The sequence below is a fragment of the Cydia amplana genome, chromosome 11, assembly GCF_948474715.1.
Source record: "Cydia amplana chromosome 11, ilCydAmpl1.1, whole genome shotgun sequence".
NCBI classification, from domain to species: Eukaryota; Metazoa; Arthropoda; class Insecta; order Lepidoptera; family Tortricidae; genus Cydia; species Cydia amplana.
This window is the reverse complement of record NC_086079.1, coordinates 2,280,283-2,297,224: the sequence shown is the minus strand read 5'-3', so window position 1 is coordinate 2,297,224 and position 16,942 is coordinate 2,280,283. Positions and strand designations below refer to the sequence as shown.

General features: G+C 37.7%; 1 long non-coding RNA gene across 1 annotated transcript in view; it reads right to left on the bottom strand.

Moving 5' to 3' along the window:
• Nucleotides 1-474: 474 nt before the first annotated feature.
• The window catches only part of LOC134652054 (uncharacterized), a 257,015-nt gene continuing 240,547 nt past the window's right edge, over nt 475-16,942 (bottom strand). Inside the window, exon 2 of the long non-coding RNA XR_010097156.1 lies at nt 475-631. This is a non-coding gene — a long non-coding RNA (uncharacterized LOC134652054). The remainder of the gene's footprint in view (nt 632-16,942) is intronic.

Here is a 16,942-nt window from a genome sequence, read left to right as displayed (position 1 = left end):
ACCATAGAAATACTTGTAAAATGGAGGAAAGCTGTTTCAATCGTATTTAAACTGCTGAATTTAAGTTGTTTCATAATAATACAACGTGATCTTTGCTGATTAACCGTTTTTCATCAGAATCCGATTAAAATAGTGTAGCGAAAGAACGAAATTTCGTTTTTCATTTTTTTCATAATGAATGCCTTTTGTCCTTTTGGTGCAGATCACGATATTACGTGCAGTCTGCTCTCAGAAATGGGCAAACCATATACATAAAACTTAGCAACATTTTACAGAACTCTTCTTCTCATAAAACAGAAATGTCAAAATGACGGATAGGGACTAACGATTAACAACAGTTTTAGATTTGTCAGACGTTTATGAATATGCATGGTGTCTCTGACCATGGGGCTTTAAATCGAGGGCTTGATTTTACTCGCTAAACTGAGCTAGGTAATTTTACTATGGGACCAACCCTAAAATCGGGGAAAAATGTTTGACTTTTCCATAGAAAACGTCGACATCTGATCAGCCAAAATGTATGAAAAAGTTTTTTTTTTTTTGGGATTTCGGGGTTGGTGCCATAATAAAAGTAGCTCAGTTTAGCGAGTAGAATCGAGCCCTGGATTTAAAGCCCCATGGTCAGAGACACCTGTATAAAGGGGCCACACGCGTGTCGTCGATGTCCGATAATCCGTCGGGCGGCACAACCCCCTGCACTTCGCAAATGAACAGATTAGTCGGGTCAGTGCACCGCAGCTTATAAGAAACAGACTCCTGCCAAAATTATATATTAGATTTTAATTCTAATATATATTTTGGGATCTCTCTAGGGTTTTTTTCACAAGTAAAACCTCTGTTTTTGTAAAAGCTTTTTTTTCTCATTCTCACTTTAACCTCGTGCCGCCCACCATACAAAATTATAATATAGCCAAGGAAGTTTGAATGTTGTTGTATTTTCAATTTGTAACAATACAAATTGTCACTGCGCGCGGGCTCGAATACTTTCTTGCTCGCACAGTACTGCGTCACACCGGCCAGCCACCGAGAAGCGCCGAGCGCGTACGACGATCGCCGAGCGGACCGAATAAAAGGCGCAGTCCGTGCCGCATCAGATCATTCAGCTAGCGACTGCCTTAGCGATAGGTACACCTCTGTCCTTTGGCTAGTTTCTATGGGTCGGGAGTTCGATAGCCACTTGCAGTCTTCTCCCTGACCTCCCTAGGTTTAGCTAGTGCCTTGGCGATAGGTCCCGACTGTCCCTTGGCTCTTTGCATCGATAGTAGGCGTGCTCAACCTTGCCGTCTGCTATTCGATTTAATTTAGTTAGGACGAAGTAACGAGTTTTGTATGAACCCGATAAATGTATGCACCTATATATAAATTTTCAAAGTCAATAAACGTATCGTTGACATTATTGGCGTTTGAGTAAATCTCCTACCTACCCTACAAATTGAGTTTAATTTTTTTTCTTATAATATTTTACGAGTCAAATGAAATGCTACCTACATTGTTTTTAATTAAGGTTGACATTCCATCGACAATGAGTGCATGTACATCCTAATGTACATTGGCCGGCACAAGAATAAATATTTGATCCCACTGACTGCGCCAATGACACATCTCTGGCAGGCCAGATGGCCTTCTGCAAACTTTATTATAAAATTTTGCAGATAAAGATTGAATCAAAAAAATAGGCTTTTCATGAAAGAATTTGATAGTGAAACCGTCTGCATCAACGTGTTCAAAGTCTTCTTTTGAATTGCATCTCAATTACAATTGTATTGCAAACCGTTCTTACAATATTTAAAATTTACAATTTATCTTCAAATGATGGTAAATTAATTTTCAGTAAACATACAATAACATTAACTTATAAAACTTAAAAATGAAATCTAAAAATAAGTAAAACTAATCTTAAAATATATAACTAAAAACTAAATTTACCCCTGCGGTATGGTGCCGTAAATGCTGGCAGCGTTTCCTCGCTGTATCGCAATTTAATTACAATTACGTTATAATATGACCTAGCTGTCTAGATAGTTTGTAACGGCATTAGGGTGCCGCATATGCCGCTGACAGCCCACGGGGCACCGTTACGTAGGCACTAGCTCAAAGGACTCATTCACTATACAAATAAACTACCTATAATCTGTGTGAGCTGTAAGCTGTTAAAGTCAAACGTCGATAGGTATTTTGTGTTTGTTTTTTTGTCGATTTCTTTGTACTGCCTATCCTGTACCATACATTTGAGCTTTGTACAATAAAGAGTTTATACATACATACATATTTAAATTACATTATTTTACATATACAAACCAAAGCCAAACTTAAATGACCGCAGCAGGCAGGTGGCCAAAAAGTTAACGGAATGGTGGCCGCTTTCAGACGAAAGGAGTGCCTGGCGTCCGTTGGCTCGTTGGGTGGACGATATTCGGATGATTGCGGGTCACTTCTGGATGAGATTGGCTCAGGACCGGGACAAGTCGCGTACTCGAAGGTCTCAAAGAGAGCCTATGCTCAGCAGTTTACGACAAAAGGCTGATATGATGATGATAATAATAATATTATGTTGAAACCGGCAAATCATATATTATATTTGTCACAGTTTATATTATGTAATGACTTATTATTAGTTCTCGAGGATCTTGTTACGATCATTATAAAATCTTGGCGCAATTCAATCACCCGTTTGAAATCAACGCCATCTATCGGTAAATGTACGAACATGCACACTAGGCGAGAATTTGCTACGGTGCCAGTGAAGCGTGCTGTGCAATCAGTTAAGTAGGCTGCTTGCTGAATCGCGAATTATGTGTTGACTCCCTAATTGGGAGCTCTGCGGACCGATCACAGTTAATGCTTATTGGCTGAATTTTAAAGCTTGACCTTGAGAATCAGATTTCGTTAACCTCGGGTTAACCTCGGGTTAGTAGGATGGTACAAGTGGCCCTTAGTGTATGTACGCTTGGACACCACGCCCCAATGTAATTTTTTTATTAACCAAATAAATGGGTGTCTTAATAGACGCTATCGGACCCATTCAACTGCAATTTTACGTCTCAACAAATTTCACTTGTTTTCATGGTAATATCTAATATTTTCCGACATGTTCTACGTCGAAAATAATTCAACCGTCTGTTTATGTCAAATACGCTCTCAACTTTTTATTACCGAAGGGTTGAATTGAATCCATAAATTATAATTCTGGCTGACTGTACTCGTAAAATATGTATTTGTAGCCGGCGTGGCGTCAAAACATAAAGTCAAGTAGGAAAAGTCATATGAATAATTTATTATCACTCTTTCGATGCTGTGAACGTTTGAAGACAATTTGCTAAAATGGAGACGATTTTGAGAACATTACCGAGCTAGCGTGTTTTGTTTTCTCCATTGGAAGTTGTTTTTGCACTATAAGTCCTACTTCTAGTATTTTTACCATTAGAAAAAGGGTACCTACACAATTTTGAACATGTCTTTATATTGAAAAACACATTTGAAAAATAAGTCACAGCAAATATGTATGTAACAACAATATAGCATAATATGATTTTTTACATTCTTTTGGTTTCATAAGTAATATTTACTTACTCTTTTCTTTACGTTTCTCAATAAATATACATGTCAAGATTGTTTATCTTTTTTCTAATGCTTATAAAACGAAGTATAGGGTAAAAGCCGGGTAGATGCCATACTATTTGAAAAAGCCTCATAACTTTAAAATGTTTAATCTTACGTGAATAATTTCAATTAAACTAGATAGTCTAATCTTTTGTCTTTGTCTGAAACATGTCCCTTTTGTTCTAATAACTACAGTTTATGCAGAATTTTCGTTTCTCCAGATGTTTTTGAGGTTAAGTGCTTCACATATATCGACAGATATATATATGCGTCATGATGAAATTGGTAAGACGGTAGTTTTTTACAAACAAACATTTCAAGTTAAATAAAAGGGTGGAATATATATAGTATACAATTATATCTATTTTTAGTAGTAGAGAAACCTATCAAAGAAATAACGTAATACTGTTATAATATAAAGCTATTGAAAAGCCGAGTGCTTCCTCCCATAGATTACTCGCACAATACCGATCGTAATTCTATTTTCCTTTCCTTGTAGAAGGAACTAATTTCCGTAACTTTTCTTCAGATTTATACCCTTTTTAGGGTTCCAGAGGGCGATAAACTGAACCCTTTGACTAGGTCCCCTCTGTCCATTTTTCAGGGACCGTATTAATAAATAAATATGGGACAATTTTACACACATCGACCTAGTCCTATGGTGAGCTCAATAAAGCTTGTGTTGTGGCTGGTGGCTACTAGATGACGATATAAATAGGTATAATAGATAATATCTGGGAGACGTATAAAACATATAAAAACTCAAAAATGCGCCGTTTTTTCGCCCCTGAAAGCCCCTGTCGCAAATTTCATCGAAATCTTTAGAGACGTTTCCGAGATCACCGAAATATATAATAAATAGCTTTAAACGAGAAATTCTTGTATATATAGTTCGGGGATATCGGAAACGGCTCTAATGATTTCGATGAAATTTGATATATGGGGGTTTTATTAAGGGGTGAAAAATGTATCTAGCTAGGTTTCATCTCCGGGAAAACGCGCGTTTTTGAGTTTTTATATGTTTTCCGAGCAAAGCTCGTAATCCCAGATATTAAATAAATAAACAAGAATTGCTTGTTTAAAGGTATAAGATATTTTTAAATAAATACTAATTTAATATGCATATAAAACATGCATAAGGCGGTTAAGGTGACCTATATAATTATTATTTTTTAATTGGTACGGAAACCTCGATATTAAAGTACGATTCACTCTTACCCGCTTCAGAGCATTGTACTAACGAAACAACAGAACCTGCGCTGGAGACTCGCCAACGCCAGGCTCCACTGCCTTGCCAACCTGACCGACAGAGACACACTTATCTGCACCCCATATCGCCGTCCCTGTCACTGACGTTTTTGGAGCGGCAATTTGGCGCCCGAGGCGGCTGATAAAATTGTCCTGTTTGCTGGAAATTTCAAATCGCGTTGTTTGATTGCGCTATGAATAAAATATTGTTTTGCCGCGATTTGATTTGCAGTTTTCGATGTGTGAATTGAGCTAGCTGGATTGGGGATGGAATTTATGTCAGTAGGTAATATGGATTTTGAGTTACTTTGTGTGTAAAGTAATATTTCTTTTACAGTACATATGGTGCTACTTTCCCGCACTAGTGCGGAAATAGGCCCTTTCTGTGGCTATGTCAAAAATTCAAATGTATTGAAATCGCAATAAACACTAATCAATCTGGAAACAACCCCAATGCCACACTTGCTTTTAATGAGCCTACTCGTTGATACATGATTCTCCACTGAATTCTACAATTTAAGAATTCTTCGTAGAGATGCAGCGGATAGTTCTTTGCCCGGATACCGGATGTTCGGCCTGACTATCGGCCGAATATCCGGTATCTGGCCGCCGAATATACCAAATAGAAACATTACGGTTTTTCATGTGCGTTTCGTAGTAAACGTTTGCGCGGAAAATTTGTAGGTGCGAAATGAATGCGCGTGCAAGTGAGTGGAATGTTTAAATGGGGCATTATCTATGAAAAGGGACCTTATTGTCGATGGCGCTTACGCCGCACAGCATCGCGCGGCATTGTATTTATATCAGAGCATCGTTAATAATGGCGTAACCGCCATCTACAATAAGGTCCCTTTTCATATATAACGTCACATATTTTTTTAATAATAAACGAGTACGATTATGACCGTGATTGTTTCTTTGTTTACTCCAAAATCAAGCAAAATTACTATCCGGTATCCGGCCGGGTATAAAAATAAGGCCCAGATAGGCCGGATACCGCATAGTAACTGAATATCCGGTGCACCTCTACGTAACTTCACGTGTAAGTTATAAAGAGCCACGGGGGAACATCGCGCGAAGTTCGCTGCAATTGCAAGCCGGAATAATATACCGTTTTAATGTCGCCAAGGGACGTTAGCAAACTGTTGCCATACCACTTCTGTTATTAGGGAACGTTTGCCATACCACTTTTTTGACTGTACTAGTACACAGTGACATTGCCTCGCTTTGCATTTCTGGACCTCGCCGGACATTTAGGGCTTTATATGTATGTATAAGGGCTATATTTGACAAGGGAGAAGGCAACTCCTAGTAGGGCTGGTAACCCATGGAGTTTATTACCACGCTTCCTTCTACTCCCTTGAAGGAGAGGCCATTTTAAGTGTCAAAATTTGTTTTCGTTAAATATAATAATTTTTAAGAAAAAAAAACGACTTCCATGAGGGACACCCCGGTGAAAGAATAGTTATTTGTTTTAAATTTTGGGGGAAAATTTGTTGTTTAACCCTCGTGCTTTGAAACCCTCGTAACGCTCAAGATTCCATTTTTCGAACCACTCGCTACGCTTGTGGTTCAATTTTGGAATCTTTCGCTTGCTCGGGTATCAATATTAGGTTCAGGTCCAGATAAAAGCCCGGATCCAGGTCCAGGTCTTGGTCCAGGTCCGGCTCCGGGTTTGAGTCTAGGTCCGGGTCCGAACCGGGCCGGGTCCGAGGCCGGGCCCTAGTCCGGATCCGGGTCCGGGTCTCCCAGTCCAAGTCGAAATCAAAATCGCCAAACGTGTACTATGCGTCGTTGAAGAGTTCTGTTCTGATCATCATCAGCAGTTCCACTGCATCAAATGCGACAGTTTTTAATGAAAATGCTTGATTTGTTGATAAAAACACAAAAATCACTATATGTATGCCTTTAAGATTTGAGGAGTTCCCTCGATTCCTCATGGATTCCATCATCAGAACTGAGTTTTGACAAAAACAGGACCAATCTGTATGCATATACGTACAATCAAAAAAAGAATTTTCAAAATCGGTCCAGTAATGACGGAGATATGGAGTAACAAACATAAAAAAAAAAAAAAAACATACAACCGAATTGATAAACTCCTCCTTTTAGATTTGGAAGTCGGTTAAAAATACAATATAATCAATGATGAATGTAAATACTGTAACCAATATACTAAGCATGTGTTAACTTAATAAATGGCTATTCTGATTCTGATATAAAAGGGCTATATTTGACAAGGGAGAAGGCAATATTTGAGCGTTTATTTTATTTTTTGCCATTTTTATATATTATGACCTTTTTTGCCACTTTTGTGTTATTTAGTCAGGATTGCGAGCCCATTTCATCCTTATAGGAGAAAAAATGTGTCCTAAAATGATTATACATTTTTCAAACTTTCCTTTTTGTTACCATACAAAGTATATGGAGCAATAGTAACACAATTGGAAAAATACTTTGGGACATTTTTTTATCCTATTAGGATCGAAAGAGCTCGTGATTCTTAGTAGAAATAACACAAAAGTGGCGAAAAAAGGTCATAATATATAAAAATGGCAAAAAATAAAAGAAATGCTCATTTAACAGAAGAATCTTGATCTTGTCGCATATTCAGTTCCGTTTCCTATGCTATCCGCATCATAATCTGCATAATATTGTCAGTGTGCTGTACAAAGACGCGAAATCCGTATAATTTATTTAACAGAGCATTATGACACGTCTCTCTGTGGCTGTCAAGGAACTGGTTACAATTGGTTTCAATGCGCATGATGAGTCGAGCGACTAGTCGACCAGGCAAACAAGTGTATCGGGACCTAAGATAATACTTATAAAGAATCTCAACTATTTTATTAAGATTCAGCGTGAATCACCAAACTTTTTGTAGTGTAACTTACTTTACATTGTGTATTTATTTTGTGCAAGACGTCGGATAGGTAGGTACCTACGTCATTTCATTACCAAACTTAAATGGAGCTGGGCGGGACATGTTGCCAGGCAGAGTGATGGTACGTGGGCCTAATTGTTAAGGGAGTGGTGGCCGCTTTCAGACGAAAGGAGTGCCTGGCGTCCGTTGGGTCGTTGGGTGGACGATATTCGGAAGATTGCGGGTCACTTCTGGATGAGATTGGCTCAGGACCGGGATAAGTGGCGTACTCGAACAGAGGCCTCAGCAGTGGGCGATAAAAGGCTGATATAATGATGAAGATGATGATGATTTGTGGATATAAATTCTCGACGCCTCTCAGTGAACGCCGTGGCACCCCGCGACAGACGAGCCCGTACCATTACACTGCGTCCCAGGTGAGCGATCCTTTTTTATTTAGAGTTCCGTACCTCAAAAGGAAAACACGGAACCCTTATAGGAATCACTTGTGCGTCTGTCTCTATGTCTGTCCGACCATACCCAGTAATACCCACCTCTTTATCTCCGAAACGACTGGGTCTACAATTTTGAAAAAAATACACATAATAGTTCTTTACCTATAGATGACGGGAAAATCTATTAGAAATGTGCAGTCAAGCGTGAGTCGGACTTCAGGTTTAAGAATCTTTATTTTTTCTCGAGAAGATATAACAAAAACTTCACTTAAATGAGAAAATCAGTAAATTATGCATGCATAATTAACATATTGTTACTATAAAATACTTATTAAAAGATTGGCAACGCGCATGCGACACCTCTGGAGTTGCGGGCGGCAATAAAGTACGGCAGCCGATTACTAACAGGGGGGGTTGCAAGCTGGCGTGTTATTATATAAAATACCTAATATAAAGGAAAAAATAACATTATATTCTTATATTAATATATAGTCTCACAAATATGACACTTAAGCTTTTTTTTAAAGATGTTCAATGATGCTGAGTTACGTATTTCTATTGGTAAACTATTGCAGTAGAGCTTCGGTCCTTCCCGAGTAAAATTTTTCTGACCAAACTGATTTGTTCGCGCTTTTGATAAGGCTAAATTGTTTGAGCGTCGGCGTCGACTTAATATATGGAACCCTTGGAACGCGAGTCCGACTAGCACTTGGCCGGTTTCTTAATACCACGTCGTTGGCAACAAGCATACGGCCCATGAAATAGCCTATGGGCGCTTGCAACTCCAGTTGTGTTACAGTCATGTTTTCGCGCGGTGAACTTAACGCTACGGCTTACGTAGGCGGACAACGCGCGAACGCGGCGCGGCGCGGCGCGGCGCGGCGAGGATGAAACAAACCGTTGTTGATACGTATAGGTATGTCCTACTCGTACGTGAGCGATTTAGGCGCGAAGCGGCGCGGCGGCCGCGCGGCGTTCGCGCGTTGTCCGCCTACGTAAGACGTAGCGTTAAGTCATGACGCTGGTTTTTCTTACATTCGATTCTGACGTTCTCAGCGAGACGAATACACGCTAGAATATAAAGTTAGCTCTCCCGGCTGCATTCGTTTGCATCTCATTAGCAAGTATTCAAGGCACAGAGCTGCTGGTGGCTCGCTCTGCTAATCTGAATGTAGAACTTGTGAATCATATTGATTAACTTTGTCGAATTTAGTTCATTATTCTAAATAGGATAAATGGGAATATTATAGACGAAGCTCTCAATGCATTTTTGACTGCGAAAAATGGTCCATATAACTGATATTTATCTGACATTTATCTGAAGAAAGTGTATCTGTAACTACTTTTAAGTTATTTCGCTTTTACTGAACTGTGACGCGGTGGGCAAAGTTATGGCTCAGTGGGAGTCACTCGCGGCACAATTGCCGTTGGATAATTAGTGTTCCGTACCCAAAGGGAAAATATGGGACCCTATTACTAAGACTCCACTGTCTGTCTGTCACCCGGCTGTACCGTAAAATGGGGTGAGTAGGTGCAAAACTGACATTCAAACCTCGATAACATTTTATTTTTACATATGCAAACTGAATGGTGTATATAATAAGTGTTCCGGACGTTTGTATTTTAGTTTTTATTTTATTTTGGGTACCTAGTTCCATTTCATAACTTTGACGATAAACAGGAAATCCCATCTCACCCCGTAGTCCCTCGTATTTGGGGTGAGTTGGGTTTTCATACAAAGGTGATTTTGGAAGATTTTTGGATCGATTTATTTTTATTATGAGTATTACTATAGCTCCATTTTAAATTGGAATACATTATTTTTGTAGCAGTAGCCTTAAAATCCCATCTCATCCCCCTTTCATCCCTTCTCTCCCCATTCATAACCCAACTCTCCCCGCGAATCCTACTCACCCCATTTTACGGTATTTCATAAAAGATGATGTATTTCTGTTGCCACTATAACAACAAATACTAAAAAAAGAATAAATGTAATATTTAAGTGGGGTAACGTTTTTTCAAGGCAGGCAATACTTGGCATTATGCAATGCAATATTGAGCAAATTTCTAGCCCCATTAACTTATGATTACAACACAGTTAGCTCACGTACACGTAACCGCATCATCAGAAACTACCAATTAATTAGTGACATACCCGCTCAATGCGAGAGAAGTAATTACGATGAACTTATAATCCCCCCCCCTTATCCAATTACGGCGACAGCCACAACCCCCCCTACCCCCTTACCCACTTCTGTCAGGCGCACAGACCGCACTACATATGAGAATTATGTTGGAAAATACAGAAAATCACAGGTAATTAGCAAAATTCACAATTGTTTTCGTGATAGTAGTGATTTAAATTTAATGTCGGGATATTTTGGCGCTTGGTAAATTATTGTTTATTTGTTATGATAAAAAATAATGTTTCTTGTATTGGGGTTTTGTGGACTATTATTTCCGAGTTATTGCATGCATTATGAATGAGTAATACATAATAGGTTTCGAAAAGAAATGAGACATGAAAATTAAAATATAACTACCTAAGTAGCAATGTGTAGATTATACTTAAAGATGATTATCTACTAATTTATTTTAATTAAGTTGCTATAATTCTATGGAACAACTTGCTATCCGAATTAAATAATTTTCGACAATACTTAGGTTATAATTATATAACTTTGAATACAAAGTCCTATGTTATACTTATTTAGCGATATTACTTCGTGTTTCTCAAGTTGCTAGTATATATTTTAGGGTCCTGTATCCGAAGAGTGCCAAATACAGAACCATAATTATAACTAAGCTTCCACTATCATCTGTCCGTCTGTCTGTCAGCGTTCTATCTCTTTCATTCTATTCAGCTGCAAAAGCTCTATAAAACTTCGTAAGTCCTAAGGATCCAAGAAAACCCATAAATCGAGCGTTAAAGCTATCCTTAGTTTTAAACTTGTCAACCGAGTTGTGGGGTCGAGGGGGGGGGGGGGGGGGGATTGGTAGCAATTAAACAAGTTCGTGATTAGTGTGAGTCCAGCCAGAGGCGGCTCAAAGGAAGTTCACAAAGTTTTGAAAACTGTGTCGCTTATCTTTTTCTTTATTTAAAAGAAAATAAAATAAATAAATAAATAAACAAAATATTTATTATATTCGCACAAACAAACGTAATTATAACTGGGCTGGTGCTTTTTTTTAAGCGTACCTACATGACACTTGTGTCAAGAGACACCGCTCTCCCTAGGTGGTAGCAGAATTTATATAAAAACAATAACTGTGGTTTAAAACTGAAACTAATATTTCTTGAAAATAACAAAAAATAGAAAGAAATAAAGTAAGTATATAAAACTAATATGTACTAACAAAAATTTGTTCTTAATAGGTAAGGTTAGAAAATGGTTTGGTTAAAAGCTTATCTGCTCTACAATTTATTTAATTGAATATAGGTACTATTTGGCGTCACCGGTCATAATTATAAAGGTGACATTCGGATGTCAACTGCATTACTGCTGCGACATTATTGTGGCGGCGCTGTATCTGTCAATTTCCTTAACAAAATGAGTGATTGAACGTCAGTCGCGACATCAATTCGGCGGCGAATGTCACTCGTCATTTCTTCAAGGACATTGACAGATACAGCGGCAGCGTAGATGCATCAGCAGTAATGTCGCAACAGTAATGCAGCTGCAGTTGAAATACGAATGTTACCTTAAAGGTCTGCTGGCAGATCGGGAGCGAGCTCAAAGGTCGCCTGAGTTGTAGAATTTTCCATGTGTCTTTTATTTATTTTTGAAGTGAAAACTTCTTTAGCGGCGCTGTGCACTTTTTGAGGTGGGGAAAAATTTTTAAACTCGAGACAGCGTAAGACGATCACGTGACCGTAAGATTTAGATGGCCACTCATTTAGATGGCATTTAAATCAATAAAGGAAAACTCAATGACATTACATGAAAAACTGTTACATGTAATGTCATTGAGTTTTTCTTTATCGATTTAAATGCCATCTAAATGAGTGGCCATCTAAATCTTACGGTGAGTTTCGCTCTAACTGGTATGAATATAACTTGAGTATTAACAGTGATGTGCTTAGGGGTTTCAAGTAATTAATGCTAACGCTAGATGGCGTTAACCTCAATTATACATAGTGCATTTTGCACTAGTCATTGAGTTTTCACTTCTGCCGGCACTCCCTGAGTGCAACCCGTTGTTTTTTTCTGTCAATGTGTGTATTGTGGCAAGCTAATAAATGGTTTATCTATCCAAATTTTCCATGTGTCTTTTATTTTTATTTTATTTCTTGAGTACCAGGTCAAGTTACACAAGACAAAAGCTTATATAGAACTAAACGTTTTGTAAATCAAGAGTTCAAGTTTAGGCAAGCACACTCGGAAACCGTGCCGTAGATTTTTCAACTTTTAATTGAATAAAGTCTTTAGAGCTCGACTTATGCTCGTTATTACTAGTCACAATGGCAGGTGCCGTGTTAATGAGTATGCTACGTCGTACCTGCAAAACCTTTTTTATTAGTTTCTTGATTTGACATGTGTCTTTATGCTACGTGGTAGGTATAGATGGTCAAACCAATTTGTCAGTAAATAGTAACAAAAAAAACTATACTCATCCTTTTCTTTTGGGTGCTAGTACTAGTGTAAGACAAAGATAGTATGACTCTCTCTGTCTATGTTTGAAATAAGGCAGTCCTTTGACACACTATAGGTACTATTCGGTTCACAGATCTAAAATGATGCTTACTTACGCTTACTGTGGTGACAAAGTTAATATACCGTGCGTCGTTACATGGCTTTTATTCCTCTACCACCCACCCACAAAGCCCATAGGCAACAGTCTAAGATAAATGGCTACAATTCGTTTCAAATTTCCAAAACAGCTATATCCCGCAACAGGCGTTAAGCTGACATATCTAAGACATTAACAAATTGCACATCATCTCGTTAGAATCGTATACGGAGCGTGAATCAACTAACACTTTACTTCCAAATAGTCACACAATATTGCATAGAGTCTATGCGAAAAGTGAAGAGTCGTGGATTATATGGGAATCGATACGTTCTACGACTCTTTTCTTTCCGCATAGGCTCTATCTACTTTACTTACTACATTCTGGAAATAAACAAATGAAAATCGTACACCTCCAAAGAGTCCCAAGAAGTTGTATATCCACGATACTTACTACGTTTTGAAAATGTATAAATGGAAACGTGTCGGATGTGTATTGTTGCTCATTATTGGAAGAAGATATATTTTAACAAGCAAATAGGGCGCAGCATTGTTCCATTTTTATCGCCTGTCACTATGTCCGTCACTTTCACACTTACATACTTTTTAGAACGTGACAGGCATGGTGACAAGTGATAAAAATGCGACCGTGCTACCGCCGCAGGTTGTTAAAAGTATTCATGTGACTAGGTACTTGATTAAATGAATGTTGTGCCAACAGAACTAGACGGGGTGAATTAAGATCTACCGCGAACATCGAAGTTTGCAAATTGCGGCCATCTTTCTCTGTTATTACTTACGCTTTAACTGGAGTAAAAGAGAAAGTTGCCCGCAATTTACGAACTTCGGTGTTCGCGGTAGGTCCTACTTACCTACCGAAGATCTATTCGTTGACACATCTATCATGAAACAATTCACAATTTTAATTTAATAAACAAAGTTTTTCCGCCATGTCCTAAGCTTACACTACAAATTAACAAATTATAAGTACACCTAAACCTTTCTCAAGAATCATTCTATTGATAGGTGAAAGTCGCATGAAAATCCGTTCAGTAGTTTTTGATTTTATCGCGAACATACAAACACACAAACAGACAGACGCGGCGTTGTTTTATAAGGTGTACGTAGTGATTAATATATAAAACATATTCTCGCCATAATGGAATCTCTAATAAAACTTACCCCACCTGTTCGTCAGTTTTTTTTTCTTTTCACATCAGTATTCACAGTAAAGTAGGTAATATCCTCGCCATATGGCATTTCCTGTGGATCGGGGCCAAGGCTCGAGTGATTGATCACTCTTTATATGCCACGTTATTGATTATAGATTATCGCGGGATAATTTTCCGCCACTATTGGTGTAGATATAGTGGTTTATGTGCGCCATGCGGATGTTGCTTGGCATCAAACTTCAAGACCGAGTGAGGAATGTCGAGATACGACGCCTCACCAAGGTGCAAGGCGTGGGATATGTCATTAGATTTAGATTTTAGATTTAGATTTAAGTTTAGATTTAGATTTAGATTTAGATTTAGATTTGGATTTGGATTTGGATTTGGCTTTGGATTTGGATTTGGATTTGGATTTGGATTTGGATTTGGATTTAGATTTAGATTTGGACTAGGATATAGATTTGGATTTGGATTTAGATTTAGATTTATTTATTTCATAATATGAAATTACATTATAAATTGTTCTAAGCTAATCTATACGAATTTATATTATGATCGTCAACTATTTATTATACTATACGAATTTATATTATGATGTTCAACTATTTATTATACCATTTACTAAACGAAAAAGAAGCTGGCCGCACGTGCGGCCAAGCAGATTGATGATGATTAACGGAATGGTGGCCGCTTTCAGACGAAAGCGCCTGGCATGACAATATTATATTAAAACTGATCACTTTAAAAAAGTAAAGAATTGGCTTTCCAACTCACTCACACTTGACCATCGACTTGATTCGAACCTGTGGCCTCAACCTGGGTCTTCAAATATGAAATTACTTGTTTTTCAAACAACATTTTATATTTTAACGTCCGTTAATTGTAATTAACGGATGGATAAACAGTTAGAGCTACCATCAGGTGGGCACTGATATCTCGCTCGTACTCGCATATTAGTGCAAACGAGATGTATAGAAAGTAAATTACGTTCTCGATAGCGTAAATGACAGTTTTGATACTGTCAGTGACTCATGGTACGGGCTTTACAGGGAAAAAGTATAAATTCATACTTTTCACATATGTAGTGATTTCACTTATCTAATGACGAGACCTTTTTGTCCCGCCATGTGACGTCACGACACGCCGCACGCCCGTACGCCATGACGTGGGTCCGACAGATCCTTCCGATTTGACAAACGTCCGACATGCGACAGCGATAAGTAATATGATGTCATGAATGTCATGATTTGCTGAGTGCATGGGTTCAGGCATTTGGTATACGGGTCTCGCAATTTAGAGAATGGTCACGCAGACACGTGTTACCGTCATTTTAAATTTAGAATTCTCATCTCTATATTTTTTATGACCATTTATGTTATTTTTTCTACTCCAGCACTTAAATGTGTCAATTAAATGACTGACAGTGATATCTAAAGCAATGTCATTTGAATGCTTTGTCTATAGGCTCATAAGATGACTGCTAGCAGTCATCTTATGAGTATAATACAACTGCTTTATTTTTTTTAAAGATACAAGTTCCGATCATCTTGATTGAAAGAGGTATGTTTTCATTTACAATAATAACTCTTTTTTTTTTTAAATAATAACTCTTTTTTTTTTAAATAATAACTCAATTTTTTTTTAAATAATAACTCTTTTTTTTTAATAATAACTTTTTTTTTTTTTTTTTTTTTTTTTTTTTTTTTTTTTTTTTTTTTTTTTTTTGCTGCAGCTGTCATAGAAAAAGTAATGTATGCAACAGCTCATAATTGGTTCTTAAAATTCTCGGGTCTTTGGTCCTTGTTATATCACTGTTGTATAAACTACTATTACGTTACTCGTATTTCGCAGCCGTTAGTAAATTGCGACAAAGAGATTATTTTCTGTGTACTCTCTCTTCTTCCCGCGCGTCCGCCATTTTGCCACGGCTCCGCCGCCGGGAGACTGGGATCCGCTTGGCAACTAATCCTAGGAATTGGCGTGGGCACTAGTTTTTACGAAAGCGACTGCCATCTGACCTGTCTGTCTGCTATCTGTTCTCTGAATTCTCGTTTCATTTATTTCATTTTTATTGAACTTTACGTTTATTACTCATATTTTTTGGAACCCGTATACATAATTATAAAAACATCAGAAAGTAATTTCTTGTATTAACACTTAGGTAAATCGTTCCTCAAGAAGAATTAAATGGGGTGATATTCCATGGCAATGTCTCACACTACTTAAAATCCCTGTCTCGTATAAACCATCTCAATTTCATCGTGGATAAAAATATTTACAGTTAAAATGCAAATCATATCTCAATAAAGTTTCTCAATTTAACAGTCAACCGGATATGGTAAGCCCCTTTGGCAGCGATCTCCACAACTAGATAAAATTTGATTGTTATCTGTGTGAAGCTTCGGTGCCAAATGTGGGCCACATCGACTCATAGAGCTTTGCACTGACTTTAATCCCAATATACAGTCATTGTAGTTTACCGTACATGCTCCAGTTTTCGTATCGTTTCGTATACGTAGTAGCAAATATATTTGGTCAAACCAATTTGTCAGTCAGTAAGAACCAGGAAAACTAGACTCATCCTTTTCTTTTGGGTGCTAGTACTAGAGTAAAAAAAGAAAGGTAGTTATGATTCTCTCTGTCTATGTTTGAAATAAGACAGTCCTTTGACAAACTATAATTTAGTTCATTTTTAATATGCTACTTGCGAAATATATTTTTTTTGTAGATAGATATATTGTTTAGACATTAGGGATTGCAATAAGTCCAAATTCATGTGGCAATGTAGTAAAGTAAATTTCGTCAAGTGGATGAAAAATAGCGCAATGACCCTATAGGCTCCAATATATATATATATATATACAAAGAGCCTG